We start from the raw sequence: 25,152 nt of genomic DNA on the forward strand, positions 1-25,152 counted from the left end.
GAGATCGTGCCGTTGCACTCCAGCCTGGGTAATAAGAGCAAAACTCCGTCTCATAAAAAAAAAAAAAAAAAAGTATTGCAACAGAAGGAAGTACCAATTAACTGTAAAATCTTTATGGCGGCCTGGCACTGTGGCTCAAGCCTGTAATCCCAGCACTTTGGGAGGCCGAGGCGGGTGGATCACGAGGTCAAGAGATCGGGACCATCCTGGTTACCATAGTGAAACCCCGTCTCTACTAAAAATACAAAACATTAGCAGGGCATGGTGGTGCGTGCCTGTAATCCCAGCTACTCAGGAGGCTGAGGCAGGAGAATTGCCTGAACCCAGGAGGTGGAGGTTGCGGTGAGCCGAGATCATGCCATTGCACTCCAGCCTGGGTAACAAGAGCGAAATTCCGTCTCAAAAAAAAAAAGAAAAAAAAAGATCGTTATGGCTTGCAAAAATGAAGGCAGAAAAGGGCTTTTTTTCCTACGGAGGAGCAAACAAGATTAGGATTCGAAAGAAGGTGGGAGGGGAATGGCAAATGGAGGGTGAAAAAGTCAGATTTTAAATCAGAGGATGTCTTTCCCTGAAGACAGCATGTTCTTAGGAGGGATGTAAAATGGGGCTGCATGTTGACCCAGACTAAGGGTAGCTCAAAGTTCAGGAACTGAGGGAGGGAGATAAACTTAAGTTTGGTTTTATTAAGAAATATTTTATTTTAAGCACGGTGCTGTGGCTGATAGATGTAATCTCAGCACTTGAGAAAACCAAGGCATGCAGATCACCTGAGGTCATGAGTTGGAGACCAGCCTGGCCAAGATGGTAAAACGCTGTGTCTACTAAAATTACAAAAACTAGCCGGACGCTGATGCAGGTGCTTATAATTTCAGCTACTCGTGAGGCTGAGGTAGGAGAATTGCTTGAACACAGGAGGCAGAGGTTGCAGTGAGCCAAGATCAGGCCACTGCACTCCAGCCTGGGCAACTGAGCGAGACTCTGTCTAAAAAAAATATATATATTTTATTTTGACCGCTGAAGACAAACTTAGCTAAATTTCTTTTTTTTTTTTTTCTTAGAGTTTCACTCTTCTTACCCAGGCTGGAGTGCAATGGCGCGATCTCAGCTCACCGCAACCTCCGCCTCCTGGGTTCAGGCAATTCTCCTGCCTCAGCCTCCTGAGTAGCTGGGATTACAGGCACGCGCCACCATGCCTAGCTAATTTTTTTGTATTTTTAGTAGAGACGGGTTTCACCATGTTGACCAGGATGGTCTCCATCTCTTGACCTCGTGATCCACCCACCTCAGCCTCCCAAAGTGCTGGGATTACAGGCTTGAGCCACCGTGCCCGGCCTGAACACTTCTCAATCTTAAGCTTTAACAGCATTTCACAACTCCCTCCCTGGATCTCAAATCTCTCTTAGAGGTACTTATTTTGGGGATGACATCTTGTTACATAACCCGGGCTGGTCTTCAAATCCTGGCCTGCAGCATTTCTCCAACCTTAATGTATCATGTAGCTGTCATTAGAGTTTTGAGCCCTAATGCCTGGTTCTGTCAGAAAGGCATTTTTTGTCATGGATGGCTGACATTTTCTTTTTGCTGTAAGGGGATATGAAAACAGGACACTTTTAATCTTTTCGTCTTACTGATGTCACTCTCTCTAAATGTTTTGACTTTCTATTTCAAATTTGTCTGTAATTTTAGATTCAGGTAAGTAGGACAGTATGCTGGAATTTGCATGGTATGCCTGAAGCAAATGAGATAATTAGTACGCACTCCATATTAACTAAGATTGTTACTTATGAATTTAGGTTTGCTGTAGGCAACAAGGAATTATATCATTTTCATCTACTTTCTTCATCCTATATATTAATAATAGTTTATTTTCTGATATTTATTTTACATATCAGAGGGTCTAATCCTATTCTGCAATATATATATACTTTTTTTTCTTTCTTTAACAATGTAAGGCTATTAATTGCTTCCTAAGTTGGATTATAGCACTTTCATTTTGTGAAAGAATAGCATATACTTAAAACATAAAAAGTAACTATTATTTCTTTATTTATTTTGAGATGGAGTCTTTTTTTTTTTTTTGACAGGCGCAAGCCAGCGTGGCTGGCCACCTCTAGTTTCTTATAAATGCTTATTTATTAAAAGTTTCTCTTTAGAATCTTCTAATTATACCTCATATTATCTGAAATTTTACTCTCACATAATGCATGCCAATGATTTAAACCTCCTGCGTTTTCACAAACATACATTGTCGCAGAAGGTAGTAAAAAATAAATAAATAAAATAAAATAAAAAATAAGGCCGGGTGCGGTGGCTCACGCCTATCATCCCAGCACTTTGGGAGGCCGAGGCAGGTGGATCACGAGGTCAAGAGATCGAGACCATCCTGGTCAACAAGACCAAACCCGATCTCTATTAAAAATACAAAAATTAGCTGGGCATGGTGGTGCGGGCCTGTAGTCCCAGCTACTCAGGAGGCTGAGGCAGGAGAATTGCCTGAACCCAGGAGGCGGAGGTTGCAGTGAGCTGAGATCGCGCCATTGCACTCCAGCCTGGGCGACAGACTCCTTCTCAAAAAAAAAAAAAAAAGAATAATGGTCACCAGCTTCATCAATGTTATTGCAAAAGAAATGATGATTATTATTTTTTAAGGGCCACAGAGTATTTTATAATGTTTATGGACCATATATTTTTTTTAACTAAGTCTTTTATTTTATTTTTGGAGACAGTGTCTCACTTACTGCCCAGGCTAGAGTACTGTGGTTACTCAGGAGGCTGAGGCAGGAGAATCACTTGAAGCTGGGCGGCAGACCTTTCAGTGAGCCGAGATCATGCCACTACATTCCACTCCAGCTGGGTGACAAAACAAGACTCTGTCTAAAAAAAAAGAAGAACAAAGGAAGAAAAACAAAATGTATGCAACAGAGGACACTGATAACAGGTGTCAAGTTTAAAGAGACAGCCAGCTCTTAAAATGTGAGGCAGGAAGCTGTGTTCCAAAGAAAACAGTTCTGGGCAGATATATATATATATTTTAATTTTGCTTTTGCAAAAGGACATTCTCTTTCTAGGCTTTTAAACTCTCTAAAGATTCTACCCTTTTTTGGTGAGCTTCCTTCAGGGTTACAGTGAGACCCACAGTCCTCTTCATGACATATAAGAGACTGCACAATCTGGCTGCTTTTCCATTGTTTTGGGGACACACAAATATCTGCATGATTTTTAGAAACAAACTATTGTTTACCTTTTTTTTTTTTGCATTAGGTCTGAAATGTGTGAGAGCAGTAGTTTTTGTTTGTTCACTGTTCTGTACAGTCTATTCTGGTTTTTTTACTATATCTTTTCTAAACATAGTTTGAAATTATAAGTATGATATCCTTCTGCTTTGTACTTTTTACTCATGATTGCTTTGGCTATTCAAAATTTATTTTCGTTTTATGTAAATTTTAGAATTATATTTTTCATTTCTATGAAAAAAATACCACTGCAGTTTTCATAGGAAGTTTGTTGAATATATAGATCACTTTGAATAATATGACAATTTAATAGTATTTATTCTTTTAATCCATAGACACAAACTATTTTAAAATTGATTTCGACCTTCTCTAATTTTTTTCATTGATTAGTTATATTGTAAAGGATCTTAACCTCCCTGGCTAATTTTTTTCTCAGAAATTTATTATGTAATGCTATAGTAAATAAGATTTTTTTTCTTCCTTTTTTTATTTCTATTTTTTCTTTATCAGTTTGTTTTAAGTGTATGAAACCATACATACATTTGTATGTTAGTTTTATATATTGCTTATATACTGTGTGTTTTTATTAGTTTAAACAGGTTTTAATATACTGTTTATGTTTTTTTTTTTTTTGAGACGGAGTTTCACTTTTGTTACCCAGATTGGAATGCAATGACACGATTTTGGCTCACCGCAACCTCCGCCTCCTGGGTTCAAGCAATTCTCCTGCCTCAGCCTCCCGAGTAGCTGGGACTACAGGCACGCACCACCATGCCCAGCTAATTTTTGTATTTTTAGTAGAGACGGGGTTTCACCTTGTTGACCAGGATGGTCTTGATCTGTTGATCTCGTGATCCACCCGACTCAGCCTCCCAAAGTGCTGGGATTATAGGCCTGAGCCACCGTGCCCGGCTGTGTTTATGTTTTTTTATATAAGATTGTATGATCTAAAAACAGCAACCCTTTACTTATTTTTCTTCAATTTCACTGGATCTTTTTATTTCTTTGACTAATTCTTCTGTCACATACTTCAAGTGCTACATTAAAATAGAAGCATTGACCAGGGCACAATATAGTTTGTATTGGTGTCTGAATTTGATGGAGCAAGCACCTCTTCAAGTTTTCATAAACTGATTGTAGAAGGTAAAAATCTTCTTTTGTTGGGCCCTTAGGGTAATGAGATGCCCTCTGAATTTTTAGTGAAGAGGGGTGTGGCTTGGACACAAGGCTGCTGGGTCTGCACTAGGATGCACCTTTAGTTGACTTGTTACAGGGGCTTGGGTAGTTGTAATTCCCATTTTGTTTTTGGAAAGACTGCATATCTTTCAGGACTTGGCTCCCTTGGGCAGACACTAGGGCATGTTTTGGCAGTTGGATTTGCATATGGTGGGCCTTGTATCAGGATGTGGATGAGCATGGCTTTCACTGAGTACCAAAAAGCATTTCCCCAGGTAACTGTGTGGGTTTCTATATAGGCAGAACTGACCATAAACTGTGGCTCAGGTAACTGAAACTAAGTAATTGAACTGCTTCAGGGACTACAGTAAAGGCCAAGGTCTGCAGGCCTGCCCTTATGGCTGTAAATGGGTGCCTTCCTCCAGGTCTCTGGAATGGTAGGACCTCTCCCAGATTATGGCTGGGAGGAGTTTTCGATGGTTACAAAGAAAGTTCAGATTCTCATTGGGACCAAGTTGGGTGAACCCTATCCTGGTCTGTAGTTTCCCACCTGAATGAGGGCCTGCCTTCTGAATAGAACATTTCTCAATCTTAAGCTTTAACAGCATTTCACAACTCCCTCCCTGGATCTCAGATCTCTCTTAGAGACATTTACTCTGGAGATGGCATCTTGCTACATAACCCAGAGTGGGCTGAAATCCTGACCTGAAGCATTTCTCCAACCTTAATGTACCATGTAGCTATTATTACGTTTTGAGCCATAACGTCTGGTTATGTCATAAAGGCATTTTTGTCAGGGATGGCTGACTTTTTTTTTTCCTGTAACTGGTTATGAAAATGGGGCACTTTTAATGTTTTCATCTTCCCGATGTCACTCTCCTTATACATTTTTACTTTCTATTTCCTATTTCAAATTTGTCTAATTTTAGATTCAGATATTTGGGACAATGTGCTAGAATTTGCATGGTATGCTTGAAATAAATGAGATAATTAGGCTCTCCATATTTACTAAAATAGTTGCTTATATTGTTAAGTTTGCTGCGGGCAAAAAAGAATATAGGGTTTTCTTTTTCTTTTTTTTTTTTTGAGACGGAGTTTCACTGTTGTTACCCAGACTGGAGTGCAATGGTGCGATCTCGGCTCACCGCAACCTCCGCCTTCTGGGTTCAAGCAATTCTTCTGCCTCAGCCTCCTGAGTAGCTGGGACTACAGGCGCTAATTTTTGTATTTTTAGTAGAGACAGGGTTTCAGCTTATTGACCAGGATGGTCTTGATCTCTTGACCTCATGATCCACCCGCCTCGGCCTCCCAAAGTGGTGGGATTATAGGCATGAACCACCGCGCCCGGCCATGAATATAGGGTTTTCATCTACTTTCTTCAGCCTATATCTAAATAATAACATAGTTTATTTCCTAATGCATTTTTTTTACATGTCAGAGGGTCTAACTCTATTCTGCAAAGTATTTACATATATTTTCTGTATGTAACAATGTCAGAGTATTTGCTTCTGAAGTTGGATTTCAGCAGTTTCACTTTGTGTAAGAATAGCATATATGTAAAACATAAAAAGTAACTGGTTTTTTAAAAATGCTTATTTATTAAAAGTTTCTCATTGGAATCTCATATTTATAATTATACTGCAAATTCTCTAAAATTTTACTGCCACACAGTGCATGCCTGTGATTCAGAATACCTGTATTTGATGAGTACACAGTAACAGTAAAATATTGCAGTTATCTACACAATTTTTTTTTTTGAGATGGAGTCACCCTCTGTCACCCAGCCTGGAGTGCAGTGGTGTGATCCTGGCTCACTGCAACTTCCACCTCCTGGGTTCAAGCAATCTCATGCCTTAACCTCCCAAGTAGCTGGGATTACAGGCATGTGCCACAACGCCCAGTTAGTTTTTGTATTTTTAGGTGAGATTGGGTTTTACCACATTGGCCGGGCTGGTCTTGAGCTCCTGACCTCAAATAATTTGCTCACTTCAGCCTCCCAAAGTGTTGGGATTACAGGCATGAGCCACCACACCTGTCCTCAGTGTTGGTTTCCTAGCCTCAGTTTATTGTGTCTATTGGTTTTACTTAAGAATTCTTTAGACAATTTGCAATTGTTTGTACACTTTAAGTCAATTTGAGGTTTAATTAAGAGATAAATTATTCATGTCTGTCACACTCAGATGACATAAGTATGTTTGTTTATCTATAAATATGACCCCAATTTTGTATATAGCTTAACTTATATTCTTTCTTAGCTGATTTTTGATGAATGGTAGTTTTATTTTATCTAAGTGAGTGGTCATGGAGATAGTCTTATATTCACCATGTGTGTAACTATGAAAATATGTGTGTGTGTGTGTGTGTGTGTGTGTGTAAAATTCAGTGAGAGAAATGCTTTTGTGTAATTTTCAGAACAAGCAGGGTGGCTCACACCTGTAATCCCAGCAGTTTGGGAGACTGAGGCTGGCAGATCATCTGAAGTTAGGAGTTAGAGACCAGCCTGACCATGGAGAAACCCCATCTATACTAAAAATACAAAAATTAGCTGGTGTGGTGGTGCATGGCTGTAATCCTAGTACTCAGGATGCTAAGGCAGGAGAATCGCTTGATTCTGGGAGGCGGAGGTTGTGATCAGCTGTGTCATTGCACTCCAGCCTGGGCAGTAAGACCAAAATTACATCTCCAAGAAGGAAAAAAAGTAATTTTCAAAAGGATTTATAATTCTGGATTTTTTTTTTTCTTTTTGAGACAGAGTTTCAGTCGTTACCCAGACTGGAGTGCAATGGCAAGATCTCGGGTCACTGCAACCTCCGCCTCCTGGGTTCAGGCAATTCTCTTGCCTCAGCCTCCTGAGTAGCTGGGATGACAGGCATGCGCCACCACGCCCAGCTAATTTTTTGTATTTTTAGTAGAGACGGAGTTTCACCATGTTGACCAGGATGGTCTCGATCTCTTGATCTCGTGATCCACCCGCCTGGGCCGCCCAAAGTGCTGGGATTACAGGCTTGAGCCACCGTGCTGGCTTTTTAAGTTTTTTTAAAAAAACATTGTGTATAAACACATAACATAAAATGTATCATTTTAAATCTATTGAAGTATTGAAGTGTACACTTCAGAAGAGGTGTGGCTGTGGCTTTCATCTGTTATCTCAGGATTTTGCAGGGCCAAGACATGAGGATTCTGGGAGCCCAAAGGTTTGAGGCCACCCTGGGCAACATATGGAGACCCCTCTCTATAAAGAAATGTAATAATTGCTAGGCATGTTGGTGTGCGGCTGTGGTCCCAGCTACTTGGGAGATTAAAGGGGAGTCAAAATTGTGCCACCGCACTCCAGCTTAGACAAGAGGGTGAGACCCTGTTTCAAAAATAAAAAACACTGTTCGTTTCAGGCGTATTAAATATATTCAAATTGTTACACAAAAGACTTCTAGAAACTTTACATCTTGTAAAACTAAAGCTCAATATCCATTAAGTAACAACTGCTCATTTTACCCCAGGCCTTAACAGACAAATGTCTACTTTCAGTTTTTATAATTTTGACTACTTAAGATATGTCATCGGCCCGGCGTGGTGGCTCACGCCTATAATCCCAGCACTTTGGGAGGCCAAGGTGGGTGGATCACGAGGTCAAGAGATTGAGACCATTCTGGTCAACAAGGTGAAACCCCATCTTTACTAAAAATATAAAAATTAGCTGGGCATGGTGGCACGTGCCTGTAGTCCCAGCTACTCTGGAGGCTGAGGCAGGAGAATTGCTTGAACTCAGAAGGTGGAGGTTGCGGTGAGCCGAGATCGTGCCATTGCACTCCAGTCTGGGTAACAAGAGCAAAACTCTGTCTTTAAAAAAAAAAAAAGATATGTTATATAGGTGGAATCATACAGTATTCATCATTTTGTTACCCAATTAATTCAGGTGACATAATATTCTAAAGGTTCATCTTAAAATGTGACAAGATTTTCCTTTTTAAGGTGGAATAATATTCCATTGTATATATATGTGACATTTTTTGATATCTTTATAAATCAGGAGACATTTGGGTTGCTTCAGCCTTTTGACCTTTGTGAATACACATAAAATAAACATGGATTTTCAAATATGTCTTCTACATCTTGTGTTGCTTTTTTTTTTCTCTTTGAGATGGAGTCTTGCTCTGTTGCCCAGGCTGGAGTGCAGTGGTGCACTGCAACCTCTGCCTCCTGGGTTCAAGCGATTCTTCTGCTTTCTCACCATGCCCAGCTAGGTTTTTGTATTTTTTAGTAGAGTCAGGGTTTCATTATGTTGGCCAGGTTTGTCTCAAACTCCTGACCTCAGGTGATCTACCCACCTCAGCCTCCCAAAGTGCTGGGATTACAGGCGTGAGCCACTGCACCTGGCCTAAAGCTAATTTTAATAAAACCTTGTAAATAAGTCAAATTTGTAATTTGTGACCTCTCAAAATTTACATATACATTGTACTGTCCTGTAATTTTTTTAACTTTTTATATTTTTATCTACATTCTTTGAATTTTTTCAATTTGAAACAATATTTAAGTAATTTCAAACTGTTACAGGAGATAGAAAGAAATCATTAAGACCAGGTGCTGTAGCTCACACCTGTAATCCCAGCACTTTGGAAGGTCAAGGTGAGCAGATCACTTGAGGTCAGGAATTCAAGACCAGCCTGGCCAATATGGTGAAACCCCATCTGTAATAAAAATACAAAAAATTAGCCAAGTGGGTTGGTGCATACCTGTAGTCCCAGCTACTCCAGAGGCTGAGACAGGAGAATCGCTTGAACCCAAGGAGGCAGAGGTTGTCTGATGGACCAAGGGGTTCACCTTGCCCTTTACCTGATTAGCTGGGATTACATACATGCGTAATTTATCAACACAGAGTTGAGTTATCAGTACAGGGTAATTTGTGGAGGAAATGTTCGATATTCAATTTGAACTCAATTGAACTGGACACAAACAACAGTCAAGTCCCAGAACAGTTTGTGTGAGCCCCTTCAGGTGTTTGGAAAATTTCTATTTCAATCTATCTCTATACATTTGTTGTTGAAAAACAATAGACAATTTCTAAAATAAGCTGACCGTTTTGTGTTTTTTAAGGCCAGTTGTGAAGGGTCCTCATGATTGGGCCTTTTTTTTTTTTTTTTTTTTCCTGCACAGTCTTGCTTTGTTTCACAGGCTAGAGTGTAGTGGCTTGACCTTGGCTGACTGAAACCTCCACCTTCTGGGTTCAAGCAATTCTCTCTCAGCCTCCCGAGTAGCTGGAATTACAGGGGCGGACCACCATGCCCAGTCAATTTTTTGTATTTTAGTAGAGACGAGGTTTTACCATGTTGCTAAGGCTGGTCTCGAAATCCTGACCTTGTGATCTGCCCACTTCAGCCTCCCAAAGTGCTGGGATTACAGGACTGAGCCACTGTGCCCAGTCGTTACTGGGCCTTATCCCAAACAACTCCTTAAAAAAGAGCTAGGGTCCCAGGCTGCCCAAAGCTTCATGAGACCTCTCCTAGTCTGTGCAGGGATGAGTGCTCAACTCTGGAGTCCATGCTGTCGCTTCCCACTCTGGTTGTGAATTCTTCAGTCTGATGAGTGCGTGTGTATGTGTGTGTGTGTGTGTGTGTGTGTGTATTTTTCCCTTCTCTTATTGCAATTTGAATATATCTGCATATTATATCAATCTGCTTATTATATTGAGTTGCTTATTGTATCATTTAGTCATTATATCATTTATTACATGTGCATTGCCAGTTACGTGGGATGAAGGTTGGTTACCTGTAAAGGTACTGTGTGTGTGTGTTTTCACCTTGCTCATCTCTTGTACAGAATACTTTTGGCGTCACAAACACAATTCAAAAACAAAAGTATGCCACTTTTTGGCCACAAGGACAGGGCTGAAAACTCCAGGACTTTCCATATCCCAGGATGGGAACTCCCCTAGTTCTTCCCTTGGCTCTTGGCTATTGAATTGTCCAGGGCGACTGGCTTTGTGAGAATTGAGAATCTTAATTAGTGCAAATTTAAAGCTTTGATTCTGCGCAAAGTGCTGCAGGGGATTGCAGTCAGCAAAGGAGATGCTGAGGGATCTCCTGGAGTGGATGGCGTTTGTTTACTGCTTGTAAGTTAATGTGTCAAGACCGAGGATGGTTGCTACAAGAGAAATATAAGCTGGAAAAGGAAAATACTAATCTACTTCTAGACTGGCCCTAGCCCAATGCCAGGCCTATATCTTGACTGATCAGGCTCAAAGGTATCAGCTGAAAAAAGCAGCTGTCCAAGTGGCCTGGTCAGGGTAAAACTGAAAAACTAGCAGCCTGGTCTTGGAGCAGGTAAAAGCCCAGTTCCTATTTTTTTGTTGCTGTTGTCTTTTTTCAGATGGAATCACACTCTGTAACCCAGGCTGGAGAGCAGTGCCATGATCTTGGCTCACTGCAACCTTCGCCTCCTGGGTTCAAGCAACTCTCTGCCTCAGTCTCCTGAGTAGCTGGGATTACAGATGCCTGCCAACACGCTCAGCTACTTTTTTGTACTTGTAGTAGAGACTGGGTTTCACCACCTCAGCCAGGCTGGTCTTGAACTCTTGACCAACCTCGTGATCCACCTGCCTCAGCCTCTCAAAGTGCTGGAATTACAGGCATGAGCCACCCTGCTGGGCCACATCCCAGCTCCTATCTTAAGGATGGGACTGATGGGTGGGTGTTTCTAAGTGACTAGTGTTTACAAGCAATGCTTTCGTGGTGGGGTTGGGAGGTGGGAGTGGGAGCCATCTTCAGTCTGAGTTGTTCACCACATTCTGTGACCCAAGAATGGAGTCCATGTATGGATTTTATTTGTGTCTGACCTCTGTGGTATGCAGAGCCCTGAACACTCCGGCTGAGAAGGGGAGCAAAAGAAATGGGAAGGTAATTAGAAAAGGCGGGAGAACCTCCAGTGTGGGTAAGGGATCCAGGGCCCTCTGGGCACAATCAGAGTTTCTGCTTTGTATCTGGCTTCCCTGGGGCAGTCCTGGCAGGATCTGTTTCTGTTCTACTTAATCCACGTGCTCCACAGCACTCAATTGTCACTGCCTGGCTCTCCGAGGACCTCACCTCCGCAGAGATGCCTTAATTTTTAACTGTACCCAGGAGGCTGTCCCTCCTTATTTTCTGTTATGAGAAAAAGAAAGAAAGCTCCACCCTGGGTGTGAAACAAAAGTGGGAAACTTCTGCAAGGCAGGGTAAGTGCTTCCTAAGGCCAGGTACACCCTCCTTACGGAAGAATTAAAAACAGTGGAAGACCATGAGGGTCAAGTTTGGACCTAAAATGAAATAAAGGACAGGGGGAGGGAAAGTGGAACTAAGCAAATGGCATGTTTACAGAAAAAGAATGTTTGTTAAACCACAATCGGGCAATGTATTATTCTAATATTACAACAAATAGAAAGTTATTAGATGGCATATAAATTGATCGACCTACCCTCTGCGGTAAGACTGAGCTCGTTCGGAAAGAAACCGGACCGCAGGCTAGAAGAAAATCTTTTTTTTTTTTTTTTTTTTTTTTTTTTTTTACACAATAATTTATTTATTGAGAGCCTCCTCTCCGCCCTTGCAGTCTCTAGGTCACTTTTTCCGCTTGTAGATTTTGCGCGCAAGCCCCAGAAAGATAGCTGGGGGCAGGGGCGCTGCGTACTGTTCAATCAGAGCCATAATGTGGTTGTAACTGTCTTCCTCATACTTCGAGAACACAGCCGGCAGATCCAGCTCCTCATATAATGCCTTCACTCTGGCCACCTTCTCAGCCTCCTTCTGCCCGTAATTTTCCTTCAGGATCTGGCGCTGTTCCGGAGTGGACCGTTGCAGACACTGGACCACGAGCCAGCTGCATTTGTTGTCCTGGATGTCAGTGCCAACTTTGCCAGTCACACTGGGGTCCCCAAAGAGGTCAAGGTAATCATCCTGAATCTGAAAGAACTCTCCCATCTCCAGCAGTATCTTCTTGGCATTGGCATGCTCCTTCTCGCCATCAATTCCTGCCATGTACATGGCTGCAGCTACAGGAAGGTAGAAGGAGTAGAAAGCCGTCTTGTACTTGACAATGGATTTGTACCTCTTTTCAGTGAATCTGTCGAGATCCACATTGTCCTGAGGGGCTGTGATGAGGTCCAGGGTCTGCCCAATCTCAGTCTGATAGGAACTCTGCAGGAAGAGCTCGATCAGGTTCAGGTAATAGGGCTGCTCCCGGCAGTAGAGCTTCAGCAGGCGGTAGACACATGCTTCCAGAAGGACAGCGTCATTGATGGCATCCAGACCCACACCTGGCTTCTGATACCAGCAGATCTGTCCCCGGCGGGTGAGGGATGAATCCATGATGTCATCTGTCACCAGGAAGAAAGCTTGCAGCAGTTCCACACACCAGCCCACAGTCAGGGCCCGCTGGAGACTATCAGCATCCTGTTTCCTTGGCTCCGCCAGCTCCCGGAACGCTACTAGCACCGTCAGACCCCGGTGATACTTGCCTCCAATGGCGTTGTACTCCAGGACCTCCTTGAGCCGGGCAATAGCATCTCCTGTCTCTGGGTGCCCCATCTCATCCTCAGTCAGCACCCTAACGATCTGGGAGAAGTGCTGAACGAAATCCTGCTTTTCTTGGGCATAAACATCTGATTTCTGGTCTCCATTCATTCTGAGGGAGGAGCAAAGGGCTCTGTTCCTGGTTGCGGGTTCCTGCTCTAGAAGAAAATCTTTAAGTTCAGGCTTTATTGAGAGAAAAGAGCCTCCGGGCGGGCCAGCTGGGACGAAAAGGAAAAATGGCCGCCCCGCTCAGAGGGGCAGGGTTGTTTTATAGGAGGCTGAAGGGCTGAGGGAGTGGGGAAGCTGAGAAAGCTGAGGTGGTGGGCAACGTTTGGTCAATTTGAACTGCTGGGTGGGAAGCCGGGCGGCGGGGAGCTGGGGAGAGCTGATGAGGCAGAAGCCGGGTGGTGGGGAGCTGGGGAGTGCTGATGAGGCTGAAGCGGTGGCGGGAGGTGGCTGTGGCCGGGCGGGAGGGCTAGGGCGGTATGTAGAGTGAGAGATAAGGGAACCTCTTTGTGGGGGAGAGAAAGAGAGAGCTTTCACGGTAGGGGCAGAGTTTTCCAAACATTCCCGACTCTTTAAAGAAAAGAAAAAGAGGGGGTCAGGGGCGTCGGTTGTCTCTCTGGCTACTTCCTGCTGACAAGGGTCGATGGGGGGTTCTGAAGAGGTCTCTTTTCCTAAGGAGCCTGGATGTTCAGGGAGAGGTCTGTTTCTTGCACTCGTTCAGGGTGGGGTTGGAGCAGCATCTGGTGGATGGTGACTCGAGTCAGTTCTTGAAAGCGCCGCTGTAAGAACTGTAGAAGGCAAGGAGCAATAAGTAAGATTAGGCAAACGGCTACTAGGGGCCCAAGCAATGGGGACAAGAGGGTATACATAGAGGAAGACCACCACGCTGTGGCTTCAGCCGAGAACTTCTGATTCTGCAGGTTAGTTTTGAGTTTCTGGAGGCTCTCGATTCGGGTTTCTACTAGGCCGGATTCGTTGATGTAGTAACAGCACTCTTCCTGTAGGAAGATACAGGTCCCTCCTCGTTCAGCAGTGAGCAGGTCTAGGGCTCTTCGGTTCTGCAAGGCAACTTGGGCAACTGAGGTGATCTGTCGTTGGAGTGATGCTAAAGAGTCAGTAGAGTCATCAATAGCCGCTTGGAATTGTGAGGTCAGTCGGGCTATGGCCAGGTGAGAGTGGACTAGTGCCCCTCCTAATCCTGCTGCAAGTGCTGAACCAGCAAGGGAGACTCCAACGGCAATGGGTAGGAAGGCAGCTCGTCGGGTGCGGCGATGGGGAGCTTGCAGCATCTGGAATTCGGCTGGGGAATATATACTGAGTCGAGGGACTAGGGTTACTGGGAGGCATAAAAGAGATGAGGAAAGACCAATGTAGAGAGTTTTTGTTAAGGTCCTGTTACACCAAAAAAACATTCCTCGTGGGGCTGTTACATTAGTGGTTACCAGTATAGTTCTGTTACAGCTAGGGAAGTTTCGGCCTAGGGAATAGTACACAGGTAGCTGTTCAAAATCAGGTGGAGTGTAGAGATTGACTTCCTTGATGGGGGAGAAGGAAGAAGTTGAGGCTGAAAGGTTGAGAGGGATGGGGTAGGGGACTGCAACAAAGGGAGTCTGTCCTAAGAAGGCACACATGAGGCATGAGGTTAGGTCAGTTAGTCCTGAGAGGTTAGCTAACTTGATTCCTTCTTGGAGAAAGGTTAACCAGGAAAACGGAGGCGAATGTGGTTGCAATTGGTCATTCAGAGATTTTTCTTGTAGGCTAATATCAGAGTGGACTTGGTGGACTGTACGTACGTATGCCCGCCAGATGTACAGGTGGGAAGAGGGATATTTGGTATCTACGTGGTCATACACGGCAGCCTTCTGGGGGCTTTTCCAGCGGTTGTCCCAGGGGTCAGGTATGAAAAGGGAATACCGTGTAGAACCGATAATGGTGTTTCCTTCTCCATCTACGTCTGGGATGATTTTGAGCTGAGATCGGGCAGGTACTGTGGACTCGATAGCTATATGTATTCGACAGCCCATCCAAGTACATCCCATGCAGGAGCGCCAAGGAGTATCATTGCATGCTCCTGATGGTTGGTCATGGTTGAAGCACATGACAGGTATAGTAGTATGGATGTTGCGGAATTTGGTGAAGTTCAGATATATGGCACTTTGGCATCCGGCTGCGGGGCAGTCGGAAGTTGCAAGAAGATGGTTGTGGCTGTATGGGGGGGTATTACAGATGAAGGTGGTTTTGGTATAGTTTTCGTTAGGAAGAATCTCCATCTGTAGGGGGTGTGGCTGCTAGGCCCTGGTAAGTTGGACAGATAAAGGGCCAGTAGGAACAGCCTTCCAGCATAGGGAGGGTCCATGAGGGGCCTTTTTTACCCGAGACAGGTGAACCCAAGATGGGACTTCAGCAATTCTTATAGCTGATGGAGTGGTAAGGAGGACTGTGTATGGTCCTTCCCACTTGGGGGCGAGGGACTTTGGGGAGAGGGACCTGATAAGAACTGAGTCCCCGGGGGAGACTTTCTGTGTATTTTCAGATGGCTGGTTGGGTTGGGGAAGAGAAGCGTTGGCGTGTTCTCGGAGAAGGCTGCGAAGGAGAGTAAAGTAGGGGAGGGAGCTGTCTAGAGGAGTGGTCTTGGGCGGTGGGGGAGTTGAAAGTAGGAAGGGGCGACCGTACAGCAGCTCAAACGGGCTAAGCTGTGATGGGCCCCGGGGGCTTGCTGTCAACCTGGTGAGGGCGATAGGAAGCAAGGTTACCCAGGATTGGCGGAGCTCAAGCATGAGCTTGGTCAGATGCTCCTTTATTAGGCCATTGGCCCGTTCCACCTTACCAGAGGACTGAGGATGGTAGGCAGCGTGTAGCTTCCACTGAATTCCTAGAGAGGTAGAAACAGCATTAGTGACTTTGGAGATAAAGGCTGGGCAGTTGTCTGACTGTATGGTGGCCGTGAGTCCAAAGCGTGGGATGATGTCTTGAATGAGATGAGTGGCCACTGTCCCGGCAGACTCAGAGGCTGTGGGGTAAGCTTCAATCCAGCCTGAAAAAGTGTCAACAATGGTTAGCAGATACCGGTACTGTTTGTGCTTTGGCATATGGGTAAAATCAATTTGCCAGTCTTGGCCAGGTAGGAACCCGCGTAGCTGATGAAGCTGGCGCCGGGGATGACAGGAACCCTGGGAATTAGTTTTTGCGCAGACAGTACATGAGGACTGTACTTCCTGTATGGTACTGAGGAGGTGGTGGGGGTGAAAAAGTGGGTTGAGGAACCGGTATAAGGCTTTAGGTCCAATGTGGAGTGAATTGTGGATGTCTTGGATTATCTGGTACCTTTGCTTTACAGGGAGGATGAGGAGGTTATGCTTGAAGGCCCAGTCATCCTTGAACCGTACCCCGGGGGTAGACTGGAGGGTCTGGAGTTCTGAGGCAGAGTATTGAGGGCTAGGAAAAAGAGGCTGTGTGGGCTGGCGGTGGGGAAGGTTATGACGGCCTTCAGCTTTGAAAGGATGTCTCGTCCTAGGAGGGGTACTGGGCAGGTGGGGATTACTAAAAAGAGTGGGTAAATGGAGTGGAGTTATATGAGCACATGAGCAGTGGGGTTTGGTAGGGGATACTCGGGGTCTCATCGATTCCCATGACCGAGACCTGGGAAGGGGTGAGACGGCCAGAATAGGAAGGAAGTGCGGAGTAGGTAGCCCCGTGTCCAGCAAGAACGAGACACTTTTACCCGCTACCTGAATTGTGACCCTTGGCTCGGCGAGGGTAACCAGAGTTGGAAAACTAGGGCCCACTAGTCGTCTAGCAGCCCTAGTAGACTGGGGAAGGGAGCTCCCTCGGAGGTCAGTTCCTGGCAAGCAGGCTCCTCCCTACCGAGGGTGACCGCCGGCTGCGTAATGCCAGTGTATCTGTTTTGAGGAACCGGCACCCTGGGGAAGCTGGGGCAGTCTGACTTCCAGTGTCCCGGGAGCTGACAGATAGGGCAAGGCTTAGTTGGTGGCCGTGGTTGTGGACAGGCTCGGGACCAGTGTCCTTCCTTTCCACACTTGAAACATGCCCCTGGAGGGGCATGGGTTTCAGCCTTGGGCTTCTGGTTCCCTGCCGGCCTTAGAGCTGCCACTAGGGCTTGGGTCTGGAGGGCAGCCTTCTGCTTCATGTGAGTTTGGCAGGCAGCCTCAGCCGCATCTTCCCTGGCATTGAATACTTTAAAGGCCATTTTTACCAGGTCTTGGATGGGAGTCTCTGGCTCCTCTTCTGCTTTCTTTAGTTTCTTTCTTATGTCGGGTGCTGATTGGGAGATAAAATGGGAGGCTAATACAGTGGCCCCATTTTGGGAGGCTGGATCTAGTCGAATATACCGGACTAGGGCTTCTTGCAAGCGGGCGAGAAAGAGGGCAGGGTTCTCATCGGGTAGTTGGGTGATTTCTCTCAGTCTATCATAGTTTACAACTTTGTTAGATACAGCATCCATTCCCCTGAGGACGTATCTAATCATGCGGTCCCTCTTGGGTATATCAGACCCTCGATTAGCCTGATAGTCCCATTGGGGGTCTTCACCTGGGATTGCTTCGGGGCCTAGGGGGATCTGGTTATCTATAGCATGGTCTTTATCTGCTTGGTTTCTGGCTGTCGCTAGGATGTGCTTGTGCTCTTCCACTGTGAGGGTGGAGGAACAGATAATGCGAATATCATGCCAAGTGAGGCTGTAGGCTTGAGTGAGGTATTGGAATTCCTTAATATAGGTGGACAGGTCGGCTGAGAAGGATCCTAAACGTTTCTCAATTTGGGACAGGTCTTGGAGTGAGAAAGGAACATGGACCCTGACTAAACCTTCAGCGCCTGCCACTTCTCGGAGTGGGGCCAGGATAGTTGGTTGGTGAGAGCGGGTGTGGGCCGCCACTGGAGAGGCAAGAGGAAGTGCAGCCTCCGAGGGAGTGGGCCCAGGGGGAGTAGAGGAAGAGTGAGGCATGGCCTCTGAGGGAGGAGGTGCAGAGGGAGCAGAGGAAGAGCGTGCTGTTGATGGCGACTGGTTGCTGAGATTGGCAGGAGAGGACAGATGTTCAGGCAGATCCTCTGGTGAGGAGTAGGGAGGGGGAGAGGTAGTGGAGGAAGATTTACGAGGGGTACGAGCTAAGAGGATTTGGTAGGTGGAGCAGGAAGAACATAGGTCGGGGTGGGTACGGAGGTCCCAAAAAGCCTGAACGTAAGGAATTTCATTGTCCCTGCCCATGCGGCGACAAAAATCGTCGAGATCTCGGAGGGTGTTGAAATCGAAAGTGCCGGTTGGGGGCCAATGTGACTGGTTACTGAGTTTGTATTGGGGCCAAGCCACCTGGGACAGGAAGACAAGCTTTTTCTTTCTGAGGGTTTGGGAATATCTCAATTTGGTAAAATTTCGCAGCAAGTACCCAAGGGGGGTGCTGAGAGGTGTTTTGGACTCCGAATTTCCCATGGCAGGCGCAGCTACAGACCCTCCAGTGCGGATGGGCAGATGCAATGAAAAGGCGTCCCCGTTCGTTGCAAATTCCCCAGAGTACAATTAAGTATGGATAGGGAAGCGGTCAGAGGGGCGTCCCCCGTCTGGCAGCTGTCCCTCGGAAGGCTCCTGGAGCCGGAACGGAGGACTACCTCGGCTCGGCCGAGACTAGGCGAGGAGTCCGTGTGGAACGCCGGAGGGGAGCAACTGCACCATGCCATAGGAAGAGGAGACGGGGTCGGGGGGAAGGCAAAGCAAGAAAAAGTTGGCTTACCTTAATCGGAGCGTGGAGGTGGCAGGGCCAGTGTTGGGTAGGTCGGGGAGGGGGGCTGTGGCCGGGCCAACGGCCCCTCCGTCCCGGGTTTCGGCACCACTGATTGACCTACCCTCTGCGGGAAGACTGAGCTCGTTCGGAAAGAAACCGGACCGTAGGCTAGAAGAAAATCTTTAAGTTCAGGCTTTATTGAGAGAAAAGAGCCTCCAGGTGGGCCAGCCAGGACGAAAAGGAAAAATGGCCTCCCCGCTCAGAGGGGCAGGGTTGTTTTATAGGAGGCTGAAGAGCTGAGGGAGTGGGGAAGCTGAGAAAGCCGAGGTGGTGGGCAACGTTTAGTCAGTTTGAACTGCTGGGCGGGAAGCCGGGCGGCGGGGAGCTGGGGAGAGCTGATGAGGCAGAAACCGGGTGGCGGGAAGCTGGGGAGTGCTGATGAGGCAGAAGCCGGGCGGCGGGGAGCTGGGGAGTGCTGATGAGGCAGAAGCGGCGGGAGGTGGCTGCGGCCGGGTGGGAGGGCTAGGGCAGTATATAGAGTGAGAGATAAGGGAACCTCTTTGTGGGGGAGGGAAAGAGAGAGAGCTTTCACGGTAGGGGCAGAGTTTTCCAAACATAAATCATCACATACTACGCATGACATATTACTTGTTTTGAAAAAATTAGAATACAATAAAATACGCTTGTCACAAACCACAAAAAAAAAAAAAGAAAAGCTTGCTATTGAATTCAGTGGAAATATAATACATCTGTTTCAACCATAATGTCTTGTTTGTTTGTTTGTGTTGTCATTTTGTTGATATGGAATTTCACTTTTGTTGCCCATGCTGGAGTGTAATGGTGCAATCCAGGCTCACTGCAACCTCCGCCTCCCAGGTTCAAGCAATTCTCCTGCCTCAGCCTCCCAAGTAGCCGAGATTACAGGAATGCGCCACCACGCCTGGCTAATTTTATATTTTTAGTAGAGATGAGGTTTCTCCATGTTGCTCGGGCTGGTCTTGAACCCCTGACCTCAGGTGATCTGCCCACCTCAACCTCCCAAACTACTGGGATTACAGGAGTGAGCCACCTCACCGAACCCAATCATTAGGTTTTTATGCAGAATGAAATTTTTTTTTTGTGAAGACAGAGTCTCACTTTGTCACCAGGCTAAAGTGCAGGGACACAATCTTGGCTCGCTGCAACCTGTCTCATGGGTTCAAGTAATTCCCCTGCCTGAGTCTCCTGAGTAGCTGGGACTATAGGCGCTCACCTTCACACCCAGCTGGTTTTTATTTTAGTAGATACGGAGTTTCACCATGTTGACCAGGATGGTCTTGATCTTTTGACCTCATGATCCACCTGCCTCAGCCTCCCAAAGTGCTGGGATTACAGGTGTCAGCCACCACAAGTGGCTGAGGCCTCAAATTTCTCTTATGACTTAGGTTATGAGTTCCCCCAAAATTTACAAGATAGGGCCCACCCAACAAAGTTTCATCATAAAATGGAAATATTACATACAAGACCAGGCTAAGCCAAAACCAAAGGGGGTATCATTTTTACATGAGGATGTAAAAAATTTGCCAGCTCAGGAAACCACAGAACAAGTCCTGCTGATAGGGAAAGAAACCTCCCCTGCCCAATGGAGAAAATGTTTTAAAGAACTAAGCACAGAGGATCAGAAACATGCTTGGTTTACTGATGAATCCAACAAATACATTGGTGGGATTTGATGCTTGAAGGATGTGGCTTATAGTTTTATTAAAAACAAGTATTTCTGTTGAAGAAAGGGGTGGGAACAGCCAGTTAGCTGAACTAGTAGTGGTCCTCTGAGCTATTTGGGAGGAGCCCAAAGGGACTTGTCACTTGTATACCAACTCTTGGTCAGTAGCAAATGGTCTTACCTGGATGCCTCAGTGGTAATGAAACAAATGTTTAATTGGGAATAAAGAGGCTTGAGGAAAACAATACTGGGAATATATCTGAATTCTGGTGCATACTACCATTGTTGCGGTTTTCAGTGTTGATGTTCATGCGTCTCTGCTTTCTCTTTTTTTTTTTTTTTTTTTTTTTTGAGGCAGAGTTTCACTGTCATTACCCAGACTGGAGTGCAATGGCATGATCTCGGCTCACTGCAACCTCTACCTCCTGCATTCAAGCAATTCTCCTGCCTCAACCTCCCGAGTAGCTGGGACTACAGGCGTGCGCCACCATGCCCAGCTAATTTTTGTATTTTTAGTAGAGACGGGGTTTCATCTTGTTGACCAGGATGGTCTCGATCTCTTGACCTCGTGATCCACCCGCCTCAGCCTTCCAAAGTGCTGGGATTATAGGCTGAGCCACTGTGCCTGGCCTCTGCTTTCTCTTGAAAGACTATTTAATCAGCAGGAAGATCAACTGGCCAAATTTTCCACCTTAACTGCAAACTTGAATGCAGATGAATGGCCCTAAATGATTTCTTTCTATCTCCTATAGCAGTTTGAAATTACTTGAAATTTGTATCAAATTGAAAAAATAAAAAGAATGTGAATAAAAATAAAATACAAAAAGGTTAAAAATTACAAAAGATTGCAAAATATATATGTAAATTTTGAGAGGTGAAAAAGTTTGTTTACAAAGTTTTATTAAAATTAGCTTTAATATTGATAGTACACTATTGCGAAAGTAAAAGTTGATTTTCTCTTGAACAAAAATTTTGTTATTACTATCACAGTAAAATAATTCTGTTCACCTAAATACATGCAAAAACAGAGAGAGTAAATAAGATAATTTTCCCATGTCCTGGAAAGGGCCTGGCTCAGCTCAGGGAGGAAGCCTCCCATGAAAAGGCTGCAGCTTAAGCTGTTACTCTTTCTTCACTTAGCCCAGCACCTGATCACGTTTTCTGTCACTCAGGGCTTGACAGGGGCAGGATCTTTTTTTTTTTTTTTTTTTTTTGAGGAAGGCCGGAAGGGAGGGAAGAAGGACGGTAGGAAGGAAGGAAGGAAGGAAGGGAGGAAGCGGGGAGGGAGGGAAGAAGGACGATAGGGAGGAAGGAAGGGATGAAGGGAGGAAACGGGGAGGGAGGGAGGGAAGGGAAGGAAGGAAATCAAGCAATGAGAGAGACATTGCCGACCTGGATCTAGAGGTTTACAAGTTGATTTCTTTTTTTCTGAGAGAAGGAAAGAAAAAAAAAAAAGTAAAGGAGAGGAAGAAAGAGGAAGAGAAAGAGGGAGAGTAAATGGAAATATTGCTTTATTTTGAAAAAAATTGAGTATTAATAATGGCCAATCAATGTTTCATTTAAACTTATGGGTAGATGTGATGTGGTATTGACAAGAATGTATATTTTGTGTATTTGAAGTGGAGAGCTCTATGAATATTTATTAAGTTTACTTGTTCCGGATCTGAGTTCGAGTCCTTGATATCCTTATTAATTTTCTGTCTCATTGAATCTAAGTCTTGTATCTGGGTGTTAGGATCGTTAGCTCTTGTTGTTGCATTGATCCTTTTACCACTATATCTTTGTTGCTTTAAAATCTATTTTCTCCGATACGAGAATTGCAACTCCTGCTTTTTATTTATTTATAATTTATTTTTGCTCTCCATTTGGTTGGTAAATCTTTCTCCATCCCTTTGTTTTGAGTCTTTGTGTATCCTTGCATGTGAAACAGGTCTGGATGTAACATGCCATTGGGTTTTGGCTGTGCCTTTTGATTGGGGGATTTAGTCAATTTAAATTTAGGGTTACTGCCATTTGATGTTGACTGGCTGTTTTATCCATTCGTTGGTGTAAATTCTTCTTTATGTTGGTGCTCTTTACTTTTTGGTGTATTTTTAGAAAGGCTAATACTGGTTGTTTCTTTCTGTGTGTAATGCTTCTTTCAGAAGCTCTTGTAAAGCAGGCCTGGTGGTAATAAAATCTCTGAGTTCTTGCTTGTTCATAAAAGATTTTATTTTTCCTTCAGTTGTGAAGCTTAGTTTGGCTGGATATGAAATTCTGGGCTGAAGGTTCTGTTCTTTGAGGATGTTGAATATTGGCCCCCACTCTCTTCTGGCTTGTAGAGTTTCTGCTGAGAGATCTGCTGTAAGTCTGATAAGCTTGCCTTTGTGGGTAACATGACCTTTGTCTCTGGCTACCCTAGGATCTTAAACATTATCCAGGGAGGATCCAAGATGGCCGACCACTAACAGCTCAGGATTGTAGCTCCCAGTGAAAGCCCAGAGAACGAGACGACGTCACACTTTTAGACAAATTTTCGTCACTCACCGATCAGCCGATTCCCAGTGGAGGAGCCCCACGGGTGGCCAGCGTGACTCTTGTGGCTGCCGCAGCGGTTTTGCCGGCATCTCGGTGCAGCAGCTCTTCATGCAGAGCCAACGGGACTGCTTCCCCTACTGACCGGAGTTTGGAGCTCCGGGAAGTCAGAGCCGCTTGTTGTGGACTCAAGAGGGAAGCCAGACCAGAGATTCCCGGGCAGAAGAGCACCATCAGTCTTACCGCTGCTATTTAGGCTGCCACAGTGTGTTGCTCGGATCCCAACACTGGGAATCAATAAGTCGGACGTCGACTCAGAAAACTAATTAGAAAGGCAGTTCATCTACAATGAAGGGAAAAAAACAGCCTAAGAAGGCCGAGTATACTCAAAATCAGAACCCATCAGCAACAGAACAAGCCCTGATGGAAAAGGACTCATCAGCAACGGAACAAGCCCTGATGGAAAAGGACTGTGTTCCATTATTTGAAGTAGGCTTTAAAAGGTGGATGATAAGAAACTTCTGGGAATTAAAGGAACTCGTTCTAACCCAATGTAAAGAAACTAAGAACTTGGAAAAACGGTTAGATGAAATGTTGAAAAGAATAGACAATATAGAGAGGAATACAAATGAACTTATGGAGTTGAAAAATACAACACGAGAACTTAGTGAAATATGTACAAGCTTAAACAGCCGAATGGATCAAGCAGAAGAAAGGGTATCAGAGGTCGAAGATCAACTTAATGAAACAAAACAACAAGACAAGAATAGAGAAAAAAGGATAAAAAGGAATGAGCAAAGTCTCCAAGCAATATGGGACTATGTGAAAAGACCTAATATACGCTTGATTGGTGTACCTGAATGTGACAGAGAGAATGAATTCAAGCTGGAAAATACTCTCCAGGACATTATCCAGGAAAATTTTCCTAATTTAGCAAAGCAGGACACTATTCAACCCCAGGCAATACAGAGAACACCACGAAGATATTCCTCAAGAAGACCAACCCCAAGGCACATAATCGTTAGATTTACCAAGATCGAAACGAAGGAGAAAATATTAAGGGCAGCCAGAGAGAAAGATCAAGTTACCCATAAAGGTAAGCCTATTAGGCTTACAGCAGATCTCTCAACGGAGACCCTACAAGCTAGAAGAGAGTGGGGGCCAATATTCAATATACTTAATCAATAGAACTTTCAGCCCAGAATTTCATATCCTGCCAATTTAAGCTTTACATTTGAAGGAAAAATAAAATTTTTTAGGAACAAGCAAGTACTCAGAGATTTTATTACCACCAGGCCTGCCTTACAAGAACTTCTAAAAGAAGCACTATACACAGAAAGGAACAACCAGTATGACCCTTTCTAAAAATACACCAAAAAGTAAAGAGCATTAACATAAAGAAGAATTTTTATCAACGAGAGGACAAAATAGCCAGTTAATATCAAATGGCAGCAACCCTAAATTTAAATCGACCAAATCTCCCAATCAAAAGAGACAGACAAAATCTAACAGTATATCCAAAGATATACATAGACTCAAAATAAAGGGTTGGAAAAAAAAACGTACCAACCAAATGGAGAGCAAAAATAAAGAAATAAAAAGCAGGAGTTGCAATTTTCACATTTGACAAAATAGATTTCAAAGCTACAAGGATAAAAGGATTAATGTAATAATAAGAGATCTTAACACCCAGATACATAAGACCCATAATGAGATTTAGATTCAACGAGACAGAAAATTGATAACGATATCCAGGACTTGAACTCAGAGCCAGAACTAATAAACACAATAGAGGTCTCCATTTTAAATACATAAAATATACATTAACCACTTTAAATACTCAAAATATTGATCAGCCATTATTGAAACCCACTTTAGGAATGAAGTAATATTTCTTTTTCCCTCTTTTTCTTTTTTTCCCCTTAAAAAAAAAAAAAAAAAAATCAGCCAGGCATAGTGGCATGCACTTGTAATCCCAACTACTCAGGAGGCTGAGACAGGAGAATTGCTTGAATGCAGGAGGTGGAGATTGCAGTGAGCCAAGATCACACCACCACACTCCAACCTGGGTGACAGCAAGACTCCATCTCTAAAAAAAAAAAAAAAAAAAAAAAAAAAAATTGACTACAGCAGAGGATAACTATATTAACTATAAAAGGAGAACCCTAGGGATGAGTGAATATACCACCAAGGGAACAAAGTTGGAAGAGAGGGCCCCTTCCCAAGGTTGGGATTCAGACCTCACTAGAGAA

At 44.5% G+C, this 25,152-nt stretch overlaps 1 protein-coding gene and 1 pseudogene across 2 annotated transcripts in view; one reads left to right on the forward strand and one right to left on the reverse strand.

The window, feature by feature from the left end:
* LOC100405710 (uncharacterized) overlaps positions 1-25,152 on the forward strand; it is a 47,495-nt gene that overhangs the window by 5,250 nt on the left and 17,093 nt on the right.
* Positions 11,953-13,105, reverse strand: LOC118150184 (farnesyl pyrophosphate synthase pseudogene; annotated as a pseudogene). Its single transcript, XR_013531312.1, has one exon. The product of XR_013531312.1 is annotated as a farnesyl pyrophosphate synthase pseudogene (transcript).

This window comes from Callithrix jacchus, chromosome 22, assembly GCF_049354715.1.
Source record: "Callithrix jacchus isolate 240 chromosome 22, calJac240_pri, whole genome shotgun sequence".
Classification (NCBI taxonomy): domain Eukaryota; kingdom Metazoa; phylum Chordata; class Mammalia; order Primates; family Cebidae; genus Callithrix; species Callithrix jacchus.